Source organism: Rutidosis leptorrhynchoides, chromosome 7 (assembly GCF_046630445.1).
Source record: "Rutidosis leptorrhynchoides isolate AG116_Rl617_1_P2 chromosome 7, CSIRO_AGI_Rlap_v1, whole genome shotgun sequence".
NCBI classification, from domain to species: Eukaryota; Viridiplantae; Streptophyta; class Magnoliopsida; order Asterales; family Asteraceae; genus Rutidosis; species Rutidosis leptorrhynchoides.
Window position 1 is genome coordinate 287909836 of NC_092339.1, and position 19878 is coordinate 287929713.

Sequence of the window (19878 nt, forward strand, 5' to 3'; positions counted from 1 at the left end):
CATGTTTTAGTTATTAAGGCAATAGATACTAGTTAAGTAGTACTACATTATTAACTCTATATATAAACTTAAATTAATTAATACATAAATTGATTATTTTCTTTGTAAAATATACTTATTTTCTACAATTAAATTTGTTAAGATACTCTATTCATGGGAAAGGCCCTAGTTATTGAGTTAATAGCAAACGTCGATTTATTAGCGATTTAACTGACTCTTGGAGCCTAAATTAAATTTAAGGCAGAAGTTAAAACCCATGGAAATTTGATTTTACCATTTTCATGGCGTCTCAATAATATTATTTTATTTTTAAATTTTTTTCCTACTTATTGACCGGAGTTCCATTCGGAAGCAATCTCTCTATCCGTCGAATATAGAGAGTGATGACTTTCTTTACTTTTGAGAGTGTTTTCACCCTGGTTGGAGAAATGACTTGTCTTTATTTTTGGATAGAAGAAAAATTGTCTACATCTCACCTCCCTCATATACCACTTATGCGGTATTGAGTTTTGTTGTCATTGTTGTTGTACTCTATTCATGGGAAAGATGAGTTTTATATTTTGTATCTATCCGTCCTAGTGTTCACTACTAATTTTTTAAAGTCCTTTTTTATTTTTATTTTATTATTATTTTTTTTAATTCTGACTTTAAAATTCTATGTATGTGTTAAATAATACTTGAAAGTTATATTACTGAAAATATATTTAAAATCTGATCCATACATATAATTGTTATCAAATACTCCATCTATCCCGAAATAATTGTCATGTTTTGACTTTTAAATTTTTTTTCCCTGAATAAGTAAGGCCCCGTTAGTGATGATGTAGCGTGAGGGTACGAAATAGTATTATTTTTAATACAAAATACTACAAAATATGACACAAGTTTTATTAATTTACGGATGGGATATACCTAAACCTTGCTACAACACTATAGGCAGTGTACCTAATCGTAGAGTAGTGTAGTTTTTAGTAAGTCCGGTTCGTTCCACAGGGAGCTGGTGATACTTACTATATTTTTAACTATATTTATACAAAATATATATAATTATATAAGTAGTAATATTATTATAAAAGGGGGGTTTTACCGTTTAATGACCGGTTTGTCGATTCTATATTTTAAGCGTAAAGATAAATGACGATAATTAAAGTGCGTAAAATAATGACAATAAATAAAATGACAGTAAATAAAATTGCGAGTAATAAAATGACAGTAAATAAAGATACGATGAGAAATATAATAAAAGAATTATGCTTATTTAAACTTCCGTAATCATGATGTTTGACGTGTTGATTTTAATTTATTACCATGGGTTAATTGTCCTTTGTCCTGGTTTATTTGATACGTCTATCTGGTTTTTGTCCATAATAGTCCATCGGTCATAAAAATAAAGTGCGAGTATCCTCGTCAAATTACCCTTATACCCGAAGTCAAATATTCCAACTGATTAAGGATTTAAACTGTGACGCAGTTATCACTTCTGTCAACAATTACACCAGTTATCACTGTATGTAATCCACCCCTGTTTTAATTAGTTTATGAATATTAATTCATCCACTTGATCAGAATGAATAATCAATTACCCAACCCAATTGATTAATTAAATGATTATAACAGATTCCATATGAACATCACTAAATAGGACAACCATAATCATTATTAATTATTAGGTTAATTAATTTGAAGATAGGTTCGACAGACTCCAATGAGTTGTCACTCAATTAGACAATACCCCCCATCTATTAATAGTCAATAGTTCAATTTCCACAAGTGTCGGTCTTTTGCCCAAACCTTAATTATGGTCCAAAGTTCAATAACCCCTTCTTAATATTTTAGCCCAACATCACGATTACTTCGGCTCAAATAAGCATAATAATAACTTAGTTACGATACATTAATGTAAAAAGGTTGAACATAACTTACAATGATTAAAAAATAGCGTAGCGTTACACGGACAGAATTTCGACTTACACACTCAAACGATCTCTATCATAAATCTTATTATTATCATAATTTAAAATTAAAATTAAGATTATTGTTATATCTTATTAAGTTAACATTATGATAGAGATATAGAATATAGATATTGATAATTGATATTGATAAATAAGAAAAAGATAGAAAAAGGTGTGTTTTTACATTACGATTACAAAGCCTTTTATAGGCGAATTTAGAAATTGAATTTTCACTTATGACCCCTGAACTATGCTCAATTAACAACTTTTTATTATTTAATATTATTCTTATTATGAATTATTTAAATATTATATTTTATTCTTGTGCATAGTTGACTCGTAATTTTTACACCGTTGCGTCGAGCGTTGAGAGTTGACTCTGGTCCCGGTTCCGGATTTTCGAACGTCCTTGCGTACAATTTTATATTTTGTACTTTGCGTTTTGTAACTTGTACTCTTGTCATTTTTAGACGTTCCTCATCAATAATTTGAACCTTTTTGATTGTATCTTGTACTTTTGAGCTTTTTGGACCTTTGTGTCTTCAATTCGTCGTTTTCGCCTTTTGTCTTCGCACTTATTTAAAATAAACGAATATTACTTGAAAATGGAACAATTGCAACTAAAATCTTGTCTTTCTTGGGGGATTTTGCTATGAAATATATGTTCCTTTTTAGCCTTATCAGTTAGCCTGGGCGAAGATGAGGATAAAGAGTAAGGATTGAAGCCCCCTTAGCTCTGCCAGGCACTGGACAGGAGTTAGCTCTGTATCCCTACATTCTCATTCTCAAGATTCAAGGCTATTCCTTTCACACCGCTGTCAAATTCAACCATTTCCCCTTTCAACTTTGACTTTTATTATCTTTATTTCTGTTATATGATATTTGATTATACTTATGTCAATAAGAAGTACATTTAAAACTCAATCCATTCATATAATTTTCATTAAAGATTAAAAAAATAGACTTTAAACGATAAAAATAGTACAATTATTTTGGGACGGGAAAGTATTATATAACATAAACAAAAATATTTAAAGTGAAAAATTGTAAAAAAAAAAAAATACTTTATAATGTCAATAATGGATACTTATGATCATGGTTGTAAAATTTGGAAAAAATCGCCGAGAACTCGGCGAGATCTCAGAAACTCAATCCTGGTGAGAACTCGTTTAGTGAATCAGAAAAAAATCGGTCAACGCGTAATTTATCGGTCAACGACCGATTTCTCGGAAAAATCGGTCAACTTCTCGGTCAATATCCGATTTTATTGAATTTCTCGGTCAAATCTCGGAAATTATCTCAAAAGTCTAATATATATATGTATATGTCACGACCCTAATTTTTCCGTTATCTTTTACCGTTAATTATTTAACGACTGTTAACTGTTATTCGTACCACGTCATTTACATGACCTATATTATTATTTTTGTAATAATATATATTAATTATTATGTGTTATGTAAATAATTGTATTCATATTTTGAGTTATACGCTTCTACGTGTCGCGGATTTCTATCCGGCAAATCTTTTCGGTTTTCAAACCAACGGTCGAGTTTTTGGGATATTTAAATCCTAAATATTTTAAATATAATATTTTAAGATCATATAATTATATATAGTATTTATATTTATTTTTCGTCGCGTATTCGTTATCTCTCTGAAATTTTAATCGCGTAAGCGTGTTTTCGTGTTTCGGGTTTCATTCGGGCTTTCGGGCCACAAGGAAATCAACATTTAGCAAATTTGGGCTAATGGGGCCCACCCCATTGCTTGGTTCGGCCGAAACCACCAAGGGAGGGAGTAATACTCCATTGTTTTCTCATTTTGTGATTTTATTTTCCTTTTCATCAAAATTCCCAAAACCTAAAATTACTTTGTGCTCTCTCCTCTTCCTCCTCTCCTTGCTATCGCCCCACACCAACAAAACATCATCATCATCATCATCATCATCATCATCATTCAATATTGCTTGGATCATCAATTGGTTTACATAAACGCATTCCTTTCAATCTCCTCTACGCGACTATACTTCTTGATTATCGTTTAGGGTATAAACCCTAACCCTAGAACTTTTGATTTTTCATTATTTTTTTTGTATTTTGATTATATATTGATAGTATGATGATTACTTGTTGTTGTAATGGTGTTTGTATGCGTAGAATTACTCAAATACATATGTTTTCGGTTTGATTTAATTGGGACAGCAGATTTTTGTTTAATTCTGGAATTGTGACTGATATAAAAGTGAAAATAAAGTAGTTAGATGAGTTCCTCTCATCAAGACATTAATTTTAGACTCCGGATTCATGTCGTTTCGATTCCCGAAGCCCTGGATATGATCAAAATGGTATTTTGTTAAGATTGAAATGTGATATTGATATGAACCAGGTTTGGTCCGACTTTGTGACTATATTTGGTGACTTTAGGGTGTGTTAGTGTGTTAGGATTAATTATGGGACGAACTTTCATGTTCGGGTCATCTAAATCTGAGCCACGAATCACCCGTTATGGCTAAAACACGATTTTGATTGAATTAAAGTTCCAAGTGGTGTCATGGCTGATCACCACGACTTATGGACTATTCTTGGTGTGTTCTTGAGTGCACCAATGTGTCAGGTGATTTGATTGGGCGGAGATATATATAAGGCTCGCCGAAAACCGACACCCGGGGCTCAAGATGCAACCCGATGAACTTTTGAATTAAAACTTATGGTTAATTATTAAAACTTATGATAAAAATAATGATTTTCATTATTATTAAATTACTTATGATATAAAAAGTAATTATTAAATTTTAAGACTTATGATATATATTTATTATATCATTTAATTATTACTTATGATTTAATTAACATTTTAATTAAACTTATGATTAATAATACTTTTATTATTAATGGAAAATACTTATGATAAGTATTAAACTTATATTATAAGATTATTATTATAAGACTTATAATAAGGATTAATTAATTATTTAATTATTATAAGGCTTAGTTATTATTTAATTATAATTTAATTATTAAATACTTATGATTTAATGATTAAAATTAGAAACTTATGATATGATTAATAATTCATTATTAATTAATAATACTTATGAGATGATTTAAAATTTATTATTAATTAATAATACTTATATTATGACTAATATTTAATTAATTAATTAAATACTTATGTTATAATAATTATATCATTTAAACTTATATTAACTTTAATAATTCATTTTAATTTAATTAAACTTATGTTATGACATAATTAGACATATTTAACTTTAATAAATATTATAACTTACATTATTATTACAACTTACACTTTTAAAATTAACGCTGACTATGTGATAATGCTAAAAACGAACATATATTTCATAGCATTATTCCTCAAGAAAGACAAGCTTTTAGTTGTAATTGTTCTATTTAAAAGTGATATTCGTTTAAATAATAAAAGGTGAAGACAAAAGACAGATTCGACGAATTGAAGACGCAAAGGTCCAAAAAGCTCAAAAGTACAAAATACAATCAAAGTGGTTCCAATTATTGATAAGAAACGTCTCAAAATTGCAAGAGTACAAGATTCAAAACGCAAAATACAATATATTAAATTGTACGCAAGGACGTTCGAAAATCCGGAACCGGGACATGAGTAAACTCTCAACGCTCGACGCAACAGACTAAAAATTACGAGTTAACTATGTATATAAATATAATATAATATATAATTAATTATATAAATTATATATATATTATATTTATATAAAAATCCGTCGGCAAGAAAGGAGCCAAAATGGAGTGAGCTGGAATTTCAAACTCCGCGACTCGCGGAGTTTGAAGAGCAAAAATGCCGCGAGTTGCGGAGCAGCCAAATTCGAAAATCCCTATAAAACCCAACGAATTCTGTTCATTTTTAAAATCCAAAAAAATATCTCTCTTTCTCTATATGTAAACGTAGTATATATATATATATATATATATATATATATATATATATATATATATATATATATATATATATATATATATATATATATATGTATATGTATATGTATATATATTTTAATTTTAATTTTAATTTTAATTTTAATTTTAATTATAATTCTAATAATAAGGGTATGTTAGCGAATGTTGTAAGGGTGTAAGTCGAAATTCTGTCCGTGTAACACTACGCTATTTTTAATCATTGTAAGTTATGTTCAACCTTTTTAATTTAATGTCTCATAGCTAAGTTATTATTATGCTTATTTAAAACGAAGTAATCATGATGTTGGGCTAAAAATATTAAAATTGGGTAATTGGGCTTTGTACCATAATTGGGGTTTGGACAAAAGAACGACACTTGTGGAAATTAGACTATGGGCTATTAATGGGCTTTATATTTGTTTAACTAAATGATAGTTTATTAACTTTAATATAAAGATTTACAATTGGACGTCCCTATAAATAACCATATACACTCAATCGGACACGATGGGCGGGGTATTTATATGTACGAATAATCATTCATTTAACCGGACACGTGAATGGATTAATAGCCACTAGAATTATTAAAACAGGGGTGAAATTATGTACAAGGACACTTGGCATAATTGATAACAAAGTATTAAAACCTTGGGTTACACTCAGTCGACATCCTGGTGTAATTATTAAACAAAGTATTAAAATTTTGTTAAAGTTTAAGTCCCCAATTAGTTGGAATATTTGACTTCGGGTATAAGGATAATTTGACGAGGACACTCGCACTTTATATTTATGACTGATGGACTGTTATGGACAAAAACCAGACGGACATATTAAATAATCCAGGACAAAGGACAATTAACCCATGGGCATAAAACTAAAATCAACACGTCAAACATCATGATTACGGAAGTTTAAATAAGCATAATTCTTTTATTTCATATTTAATTTTCTTTATTTTATATTTAATTGCACTTCTAATTATCGCATTTTTATTTATTGTTATTGTATTTAATTGCACTTTTAATTATCGTATTTTTTAATTATCGCAAGTTTATTTTATCGTACTTTTATTATTCGCAATTTCATTATCGTTATTTACTTTACGCTTTAAATTAAGTCTTTTATTTATTTAATATTTTACATTTTGTTTTAACTGCGACTAAAGTTTTAAAATCGACAAACCGGTCATTAAACGGTAAAAACTCCCCTTTATAATAATAATATTACTTATATATATATTTGTATTTTTATAAATTTAAGCTAATATAGCGTTAAGCTTTGTGAAAAAGATTTTCCCTGTGGAACGAACCGGACTTACTAAAAACTACACTACTGTACGATTAGGTACACTGCCTATAAGTGTTGTAGCAAGGTTTAAGTATATCCATTCTATAAATAAATAAATATCTTGTGTAAAATTGTATCGTATTTAATAATATTTTCTTGTAAAATTTAATAGTATTTTATACCCCTTAGCTTTGACATCAAGTATTTTTGGCGCCGCTGCCGGGGACAATCTAGCTTAAAAGCCGGAAGCGCAACGCTAATAAATATATAAAAAAAAGATTTTTTTAGTTTACTTTTATAAAAAAATACGCTTCTATAAAAATACGTTTTAAATATTCGAAAATATAAAAATAAAACAAAAATATAAATATTTTTAAGAGTTTGTTAAATATTTAAGTTTTATAAAGTTTCTTTATTTTTATTTTATAAAAATATAAGTTTTATTTAAATATTTTGTGTTTATTTAGAACATAAAATTAAAAACTGAAAAAAATAAATAAATAAATAAATATATAAATCTAGTTTTAAGATTTTTATTATAAAGTATTTCTATTTTTATTTTAGTTTTTAAAACATAAGTTTTTATGTAGTTTTTATAAATATATTATTTAAATATTTAAACAGAAAATATATAAAAAAAAAGTAAAACGTCGAATTTAAATCAGCCTGTCAACTGAAATTCCAAACCCCGCGACTTGCGGCGTTTGTAGCCACGAGGCACCGCGACTCGCGGAGCCACTCTGACACGGGTACACAAAACCCTAATCAGGCATTAATTACGGTGTAATTTTTATTATTAATAATTAAAAACCCTAATTAGGTTTTACTTTTTAATTAATTAAGTTTAGTTTATTTAATTGTTTAGTTATTTATTTAATTTATATATTTAGTTTATTTAGTTTAATTAAATTGTAAAATTAATAGTTTTATAAAATAAATAATATAAAAATAATATTTTTATAAAAATTGTACTTTTTACAACTTTTAGTATATTTTTATATTTTGTCCTTTTTTTAATTGTTTTAGCGTAATATTTGTATTTTTCGCTCGTATTTAGTTTTAAACTTAGTTTTTGCCATAGTTATTTTTATTTATAGATTTTTAGGCTTTGCCGTAAAATCCCTTAAGTGCTTTTTCTTTAGACTAAGATTTAGGTGCTTTAGAATTTTGCGACGCCTTTTTAAGTTTTAGTACCTTTTTAAGTTATTGCCATTTGGGATATAGTTTTACTTGTAAGTTTTAATATTTTTCGACGCCTTTTACCTATGTATCAATTATCATTCCAATTAGTAATCTCAATTTGCGATTATAATTTTAAGTTAGTGATAGCAATAAGGTTGGGTTAGTCGAGTGTTTTTAAGTTTTATAAGTCATTTTTTTTTCTTTCTTATTTTTCGACGCCTTTTATTTTTCAACCCTTCTCTTTTTCGATCTTTTTCGACGCGCTCTTTTTCTTTCTTATTTCTCGTCATTTTAGTTTTAGGACATAGATTTTTATTCTACTTCTTATCTAAATTTCTTAAAATTACGAAAATTTATTTTAAGTGGTTAAATTGATAGACATCAAAATTTTCTGGTTCGTAGTAATAGTTGGATTTGTACGTGGACCAGGTTATTGGAGCCAAACAGTCCTCAATTATATTGAGACCAAACGAATCCTGCCCCTCTGCTGCATCTTTTGGCTATTCGAAACGTGGGCAAAATCAGAAAAGTCTATTAATTGGATAACTTATATAATTTTTCTTTCCTTTTTAAAAACTAATAGGATATTCAGTGAATGCACCGATCAAGAAGTTCACCACCTTTTGTACGTTCACCACCTGTAACTAGATCAAGACATTTAGCAAATATTACCGCCGTTGATTTTTCTTTAGAATCGTCATCCAGTCGACCAAGTACTCCAATTCAAATTTTCGATAATCCATTTTTTGAACCTGACCTCACAATTGAGAATCCGGAGAATATTCAGGGACGATTCATAGATCCTGAACCATTAGATTTTCCTCCGGAACCACCAATCATTCAAATAGAGATTGTTGAGGAACAAACCATTAAATCAGAATCCTCTAGTGATTCAGATTCAACAAATTCAATTATGGAGAATCTGGAACCTTTAAGTATGGAAGACCGAATGAGAGCTAAACGCACTGGCCAAGGTCACACAATTACTCATCCAGACATTAATGCGCCGGATTATGAAATCAAAGGACAAATTCTACATATGGTGACTAATCAATGCCAATTTAGTGGTGCGCCGAAAGAAGATCCAAATGAACATCTTCGTACCTTTAATAGGATCTGCACACTATTTAAAATCCGAGAAGTGGAAGATGAACAAATATATCTCATGTTATTTCCCTGGACTTTAAAGGGAGAAGCCAAAGATTGGTTGGAATCGTTACCTGAAGGGGCGATCGATACATGGGACGTTTTAGTTGAAAAATTTCTTAAACAATTCTTTCCGGCATCTAAAGCCGTAAGACTTCAAGGAGAAATTGTTACGTTCACACAGAAACCGAATGAAACTCTATATGAGGCGTGGACAAGATTTGGAAAGTTATTAAGAGGATGTCCGCAACATGGTTTAGACATGTGACGACCCGGAAATTTCCGACTAAATTTAAACTTAATCTTTATATGTTTCCGACACGATAAGCAAAGTCTGTAAGGTTAAGTCTCCAAAAGTTTGAACTGTTCATTTAACCTGTGACTATTCTCGACGATTCACGAACCACTATTTGTAAATAGATACATAAATATTTAAACATATGAATATATATAATAACAACTTGAAATATAATTTGAAATATTATATGTTGTTGTTATTAAAGATATGTATATAAAATAAAATAAAAATACGATATTATGATAAATAATAGTTAAAACATATCTATGTATATAAATAAAGTATATTAAATATATATTTTGTGATTTCGAATTTATTTCGTAAACGTTGGTAACGCTCAATTGTTATTAAATGAATAGTAAATGAGTTAAGAAGGAACTTATATAATTTTAAAATAAACGGTGATCCGAAAATGAGCTATATAAATTTTAGGCTTATTAAATATATATTTAGAAGTTGTTTGTCAAATTTTAAAACTTTTTATATTTTACTTGGGGGTTGGGAGTGAATAATTAATGTAATTTTATTTAATAGTTAATGACAAAAATTTTATACCATAATGATCTAAATAAATAAAGATAATTAATTTAAAATTTTGGGATTTTTCCGACACTTTTATCCGCCACTGAATCATCAACGGGATACGAAATAGTAATCCGTGAAAACTGTCGGTAGAATATATATAAACAAATTAAGTTACGTGATTCAATTATTACTGTGCTTAATTGTACCTAACACTACTTTTCTTTTTGTTTCATTACACCCATTTGATGTAAACTTATACCAGTTTCCTTTCCCTATTATATTATTACTAATTGATCACATATCATCTATCCATATTATATGTGTATATATATAGACATATGTGAGTAATGATAAGAACACCAAATTTCCTTCTCTTCCTCTTCCTAATTCGACAAACTTCATCAAACATAACCATGAAACCCACTTCAACACCGAGCCACCATCGTCTTGTTTTATGTTTTCTGTTACACAACCAATGCAAACACCCACGACCACATCCTGCAAACCTTCGGTTGTTGTAATTACTGTACATGTTGCTTATGATCTCGGTTTATTCGAACCCCATTAACATCACCATGAATAAACACTGCTACTCGATTAATTGTTGTTTCTGTCATTCTTTAAACCGAAACCCATAAACATCACCACCACTCGCCACCCTATCTCACTTATCTCTCTCATTTTCTTTTCTCTCTCTTTTGGACGATGACACTCAAATGCCACCATTGGTTTTTCTTCTCCACCATTCCATCATCTTCGGCCATCACCCTAATCCACCACCCTTAGCCCATCTTGATCACCATCATTGTGAACCCATTAGAATACCCCGTCACCACCACTTAAAACCGTCACCCGTGTAATCGACCAAACCACCATCACCATACTTTTTTTCTGTTTCATGTCCACTACAACCACCATGAACTACCAAGAAGATACACGCAACGAACCCATGATAATTTTTGCCGCTGCTATTGTATATGATTCTCTTTACCAACAAACACTAAACACCATCATAAATCACGAATCCTATGCATGCTGCTGTAAGCTTTATATTTCTTCTGTCGAGCATCTTAATTATAGGAAAGGTCACAATTTAAAAGTTTGACCAACTTGATTATAGGAATATAAATACATGGCGTTTATTAAATTCTCATATGGGACACCTTACAAACCTTTTGGCCGACAAACACCATAAAGAAAACCCACTTAAAGAGATGAGCTGTTTCTTTTTTATTTTTTTTATTTCCCTTTTAGTCGAATAACATCACATAAATTAGACAAGTAAATAATTGGACTGATGAGTTCATATTTTTGGGCCACAACGTTTTTACATTGCCTTTGGGCCATAATGATAATTGGGCTTCAAAAAAAAAATGCAACCGGTATTTTAAAGAGGTTCGTGGACTGCAACTGCAGTGACAGTTCCATGTTGCTGTCCCAGGAGCAAGAAGTATGATGGTGATAACGATGCACAATGATTTTGATAATTGATGATGAGGTTGATGACGATGAATAGTGGAGACGATGATGATGGTGATGAAGCCGTGATTTTATGATTAGGATATAGATGACGATAAGAAGATGATGTGATCGAGATGATGATGGAATATGATGGTGATAAAAATGAAACGAAGATAATAAGAATGAGATGAATGAAGAGCCCGAATTGATTTTTATAATGGTGAATACTTCTGGGTTGTGTTTTAAAGAAGTAGAAGAATAAATAGAACACAGGTTAAATAATATTATGCTACAATAAAAACAGAAAAACAATAAGCAGTGCATTGGTTAGAGGGGGTGTTGGGTTAACGGGAGGTCGCGGGTTCGAGCCCTGGCAGGGGTGGTTATTTTTTTTAAAACCCTGATACAATAAGGTAGCATTTTTATTATTTTTGTTGCTGTTATTATTATTATCATTATTATTATCAGTATTATAATTAGTATTAAAATGATTAAAATGATTAATAAGATTATTGTTATTATTATTACTAACATTAGTATTAGTATTAATATTATTATTATCATAAGTATTAGGATTATTGTTAGAAGTATTATTATCATTTTTATAGAAGTATCATTATAACTAAAAGTTTTCAAAGTTATCATTTTATTAAAACTATCACTTTTATCAAAATTTAACACTATTAGAAGATATTATCTTATCCTTTATTAAAAATTAACATTTTATATAAATATTATCATTAATAAAATGATTAGTAATATCATTATTATTATCAAAAATAAATATTACAAATATATTAATATAAAGTTTTAATACTTCTAAACGTCAATATATGGTATTTATAATAAATGATATATCATATACTTCAAATCTGATATATACATAAGTTTTAGGTATTTAAAATATATAAGTGAATATAGTTAATAAACTATTAATATAAAAAGTATATTAATAATATAAATATAGAAACTGGTTAATTGTCATCATGTGTTTTAATATATATATATATATATATATATATATATATATATATATATATATATATATATATATATATATATATATATATAAATGATATAGGTTCGTGAATCCGAGGCCAACCCTACACTTGTTAAATGTCATCATATGTATTTTTACTACAAAATACAGTATGGTGAGTTCATTTACTCCCTTTTTACTCATTACATTTTTGGGCTGAGAATACATGCGCTTTTATAAATGCTTTACGAAATAGACACAAGTAATCGAAACTACATTCTATGGTTGGATTATCTAATCGAATATGCCCTTTTTATTAAGTCTGGTAATCTAAGAATTAGGGAACAGACACCCTAATTGACGCGAACTCTAAAGATAGATCTATCGGGCCCAATAAGCCCCATCCAAAGTACCGGATGCTTTAGTACTTCGAAATTCATATCATGTCCGAAGGAGGATCCCGGAATGATGGGGATATTCTTATATGCATATTGTGAATGTCGGTTACCAGGTGTTCAATCCATATGAATGATTATTTTGTCTCTATGTATGGGACGTATGTTTATGGGAAATGGAAATATGAAATCTTGTGGTCTATTAAAAGTTATGAAATGATTATTTATGATAAACTAATGAACTTACCAACCTTTTGGTTGACACTTGAAAGCATGTTTATTCTCAGGTACGAAAGAAATCTTCCGCTGTGCATTTGCTCATTTTAGAGATATTACTTGGAGTCATTCATGACATATTTCAAAAGACGTTGCATTCAAGTCGTTGAGTTCATCAAGATTATTATTAAGTCAGTTATAGATAGATATATTACGAAATGGTATGCATGTCGTCAACTTTCGATGTAATGAAAGATTATCTTTTCAAAAACGAATGCAATGTTTGTAAAATGTATCATATAGAGGTCAAGTACCTCGCAATGTAATCAACTGTTGTGAATTGTTTATAATCGATATGGACTTCGTCCGGATGGATTAGGACGGTTCTTCACAGTTGGTATCAGAGCGGTGGTCTTAGCGAACCAGGTCTGCCTTAGTGTGTCTAACTGATAAGTCGTTAGGATGCTTTAGTGAGTCTGGACTTCGACCGTGCCTGCATGTCAAAAGTTTTGCTTATCATTCGTGTCGAAAATCATCTACTTATTATCCTTAGGAAATTACCTGCTTATCATTCCTAGTCTAGACACATCTTACTGCATTGATTGCATGAATAGTGTATAGACAAAATTCATATCTTAGCGTATCTGCTACATCATATCTTAGCGTATCTAATACTTCATATCTTAGCGTATCTGCTACTTCATATCTTAGCGTATCTGTTACTGTAACTTTGTCTGACATATTCTGTAGATTCCTCCGTAACTTATGGGATTTTAGTATTATATATGCATATGTAAATTATGTATTGCAGGGTACTAATCTACATCCTATAATCTAATTCTTATCGAAAATCCTTCATCTGATCGTACGAGATGAATTCCTCAACCAGTTCGAATCTCCTCGGATTCCGACAGCTATTCCGACATGGATATTCACCTAAGCTCCGGAAGCAGCGTCACCAGAATGAATCAACCAATCATCCATCCCCAATTCATCTGATGAGTTCGTAGTTGACTTAATCAATGGAGACGCGAAGAAGGCGATCCCTTCCACCAACCGAATTCACCTCTTGGTGAAGAACCCGAAGCACTTACCGGCGAATCTATCTGAAACACCATTTTCTCTCTCATTTCCAAAGTATCTCGCCACGACTATATCACAAGTCAGATTCAAAACCTCATTCATCCGCTCGTCCAAACCGACAATCATCCCGGTATAGTATAAGAAGTCAACGAGCTTCGCGCCCGAGATATAGTCTTGGAAAAATATGGTGCAAAATTTACCAGCTTCAGCAACATCACTGGCACCAACAGTACCACCGACATCAATACCAGTACCACCAACAACCCAAGTTTCAATATCACATGCCTCAACATCTCATTATGTACCCCGAGCATAATCATCATTCTACGTATCATTTTACATCATTTATCTTCATTCGACATGGTGATTATGTAATCTCTAATGTTTTAGAGATTATATATCCTTGTTCCAACGGTAAATCAAATTAGTTTAATATCATATTGACTCATTAAATCCATGGTTACATCTGAAGAAAATATATATGTAAGTATATTTTCATAAAGATTGTAATTAAAAATTCTTTTGTACAAACTGTTAATGGTGAAAATATTTTTAACGGGTAGGTAATACCCGAGGAATATTCAGATTTCACATTAATAAGTTACACTGTACATTCTTCGAAGCTGATTCAACAGTCATTTACTATCCTACTTACATCCACCGATATACAAATCTGTTCGCCACAGAATAACCATATTCATCCAATTTCATATTTGGATTTTGATTTATCAGAATCCAACAAGTGGCATAATGAAGAAAACATTTGACAAAATAAAAATTTATTAGAAACAAACAAATTAACTATGAGAAATTTTGTTGAGAATCCACACTAACTGTTCCTAGCTAATTGTTCCTAGCTAACTGTTAATTCCTTATTACATTTATTTATCGCAATTTATTTATCGCATTTTATTTATCGCAACTTAATTATCGCAATTTTATTTATCGTCATTTAATTTCTGTTATTTACTTTACGCACTTTATTTATCGTCATTTAATTTCTGTTATTTATTTTACGCACTTTAAATATCGGGACACGTATACAAGGTTTTGACATATCATATCGACGCATCTATATATATTATTTGGAATAACCATAGACACTCTATATGCAGTAATGCGGGAGTTAGCTATACAGGGTTGAGGTTGATTCTACAATAATATATATAGTTTGAGTTGTGATCGAGTCTGAGACATATACGGGTCACGACACGTATTAATTAATTCGAATATTATATATTAAATTATATATGAATTATTGGACTGCCAACTGTGGACTATCGACTGTGGACTAATAACATTGGACAAATAAAAAATGAATTAAAATATTGTTTATAACATATGAAACTAAACAATTCTTCAAGTTTGCCACTTGATTTCATCTTAAAACCTCATTTGTATCTTGACGATTACAAACCGCATTCAAACCTTTCATGATTCTTGAAAACACTTCAGTCGAAAGGACGAACCAACCGCACTCCATCTACGGAAGAAAAGAATGATGAATATAGATATGCATTTGAAAACACTCGGAACCTGAGTAAAAGTTAAACACGTATCTGTTGTAGCTCCTTTGGCATTGTTATTACCGAAAATAACTTTGAAATTCCTTTTCAAATTAGCAAAATTTGTCACAGCTCCAGCAAGTCAACTTCGACTTTTCAGTCAGACTAGCCTTACTATAACCTTGATATATATGTGTGCTCTTTATTTATTACCCGGGAACCTTTTATATTCCACCATATTACCAGCAGATGTACCAACAACCTCGTTGCTCCTTGGTTTAAATCTCTCCGACAAATCACTATATTTAACTATTGAAGTCTCATCATGTACTCATCCGCATCTTGTAACAAAAAATTGCCATACCAATTACCGGGAATCAGCAAATCTGTATTGTGAGTCTCGCAACATTTCCGCATCAACAGTATATGTATCCATATAACATTTATCTATTAGAACTATGATCTTCCATTCTAAAATTCTAAAAAGCACCCAGTCTGCGAATTAATACTCTGAATTTTGAAAAGTTGAATGAAGCAACAAAAATTGTAAAAGACTTCAAACAGCTAAAATTTAATGATAAAAAGTTATATGTTGGCAAAGCTCAGAAAAAGTTTGAAACTAAAAAAAAAAAAACTGATTGAGCAAACTACGAAGGAGACTCTGAACAAATAACAAGGACTAAACTTGTACATTAAGAATCCTGATGATTATATTTCTGATGAAATCTTTAGCAAATACCTTGCTTCTGACTCCAAACTCTTGCGGACAAATTTTCTTCACCATCTTTCGATATTAGAAATTCCAAGATATCATCGTATCTTTCATTATAAATATCCTCCATATTTCTGAAGATATTTTTATAACTATTCTTATCTGAAATCATTAATCTCTTCATGCTATCAGTGTTACATCATATAAAAACTGTTAGTTTCTATATTCTGTAAACTTTCGAGCTTAAAATATGAATGTTATTGATGTAATGTTGGGAACTGATGCATGAGTTAGTATAATATAATCACACTTGATCAACGTGATTATATTACAGTAGGTCATGCTGAGTTTTTATTGGAATGTGATGATTCACAGATCATAACGTCATCATGTGCCATGTTACATAGCTCTTTCATTCTGCTTAACTTCTGAACATATCAAGAAAATATATTCTTGATAGTTCTATTCTCAGTGATTCTGATAATTTGACAAATCAAATCGTGCTAATACATTCTTTCTTATTTAGAAGATGATGTTTATTTGAAATTCCATACTTATGAATTCTGGACCGTTACTCGCTTTACTAGAGGTCGGGAGGATAATAAAAAGGCAAAGAGCTCCAAAATATAAAAGAAAATATGAAGCCCAATAACAACACAGAAGTTACAAACCGTGGATATTAATACGAATAGCAATATAAAGACACGGTATAGTTAAGAATAGTATCACCCCAAGGTAAAAGTAGAAGTAAAAAGATTTTTCTGGTGGAAGATTGAAAAGAAGAAGGACAGGAATGATAATTAGGAAAATATCAAGGATTAAAACGGGATTAAGCATTTTCACAATCTTTTGGATGTATGAACTAAGAAAGAAAGTATAAGAATGGTGAGAATAATGGAACGAAAGAGTTTAATTTATAATGAAAATATCAGACAGAGTAATCGAAGCAGATCACCGTATTTAATTATAGAGATCTTAATTTCCGTATTCGCCGAAGAATCGAATCTTTTAGATTTCAAAGATTTTCTTTAAATCCCTTGAATTCCGGAATTCAACCAAGACAACGTCAAAAGTTAAGTCGAATCTTTACTTTTCTCATTCCCTATTTAGTGATAGCTTCACTCGTACGCCTCGAGCAATCGAATTGTTTTATCCATATTATTCAATGATGATAAAACTTCATTTATCAACTCGTATGAGTCATGAAAACATATCTATTGTCAGCCATGACCACCCCACTCAAATTTCGGGACGAAATTTCTTTAACGGGTAGGTACTGTGACGACCCGGAAATTTCCGACTAAATTTAAACTTAATCTTTATATGTTTCCGACACGATAAGCAAAGTCTGTAAGGTTAAGTCTCCAAAAGTTTGAACTGTTCATTTTGTAGTGACCCGAACTTTTCCATGTTTATATATATTAATTGAGATTGATATTTACATGATTAAATGTTTCCAACATGTTAAGCAATCAAACTTGTTAAGACTTGATTAATTGAAATATGTTTCATATACACAATTGACCACCCAAGTTGACCGGCGATTCACGAACGTTAAAACGACATGATGATATATATATGGATATACATATGGTTAACATGAGATTATGATAAGTAAGTATCTCCATAAGTATATTAACAATGAGTTATATACATATAAACAAGACTACTAACTTAAGGATTTCGAAACGAGACATATATGTAACGATTATCGTTGTAACAACATTTAAATGTATATATATCATATTAAGATATATTAATATATCATAATATCATGATAATATAATAATTTAACATCTCATTAGATATAATAAACAATGGGTTAACAACATTAATTGAGATCGTTAACTTAAAGGTTTCAAAACAACACTTACATGTAACGACTAACGATGACTTAACGACTCAGTTAAAATGTATATACATGTAGTGTATTTAGATGTATTAAAATACTTTTGGAAGACTTTAAGACATATATCAAAATACTCATACTTAACGAAAATGGTTACAGTTACTTTCCCATTCTTTTCTTTCATCAAGAATTCTAGTCGTATTCTTACCCGTATTATACACAGCTTCAAAACGTACTTACTATGGGTATATACCAATAGGAACTAGCATGGGATTCCACTCTTGATTATGTCATGTATGACTAATCAATTTTAACTTCTACCATGAGCTAGTCAACTAACTAGAACTCCTTTTAACCCCACTCACCACTCACCAATTACCACTCATCATTCACTCCATTTCACTTCCAATTCTCTTTCTAATTCTCTCTCAACACACACACTATTATGAACGTATTTTTCCAGTAGTTAATCATCATCTTCATCAAAAATCACTTCAAGAATCAAGCTATAATCATCATAGGAAGAACACTTCAAGAACACTTCAAAAATCCCTTCAAGTTTACTAATTTACTTCCAAGCTTTCTAATCCATTCCAAGTAATCATCTAAGATCAAGAAACCTTTGTTATATACAGTAGGTTATCTTTCTTATTCAAGGTAATATTCATATTCAAACTTTGATTCAATTTCTATAACTATAAACTATCTTAATTCGAGTAAAAATCTTACTTGAACTTGTTTTTGTGTCATGATCCTACTTCAAGAACTTTCAAGCCATCCAAGATCCTTTGAAGCTAGATCATTTCTTGTCACTTCCAGTAGGTTTACCTACTAAACTTGAGGTAGTAATGATGTTCATAACATCATTCGATTCATATATATAAAACTATCTTATTCGAAGGTTTAAACTCGTAATCACTAGAACATAGTTTAGTTAATTCTAAACTTGTTCGCAAACAAAAGTTAATCCTTATAACTTGACTTTTAAAATTAACTAAACACATGTTCTATATCTATATGATATGCTAACTTAATGATTTAAAACCTGGAAACACGAAAAACACCGTAAAACCAGATTTACGCCGTCGTAGTAACACCGCGGGCTGTTTTGGGTTAGTTAATTAAAAACTATGATAAACTTTGATTTAAAAGTTGTTATTATGAGAAAATGATTTTTATTATGAACATGAAACTATATCCAAAAATTATGGTTAAACTCAAAGTGGAAGTATGTTTTCTAAAATGGTCATCTAGACGTCGTTCTTTCGACTGAAATGACTACCTTTACAAAAACGACTTGTAACTTATTTTTCCGACTATAAACCTATACTT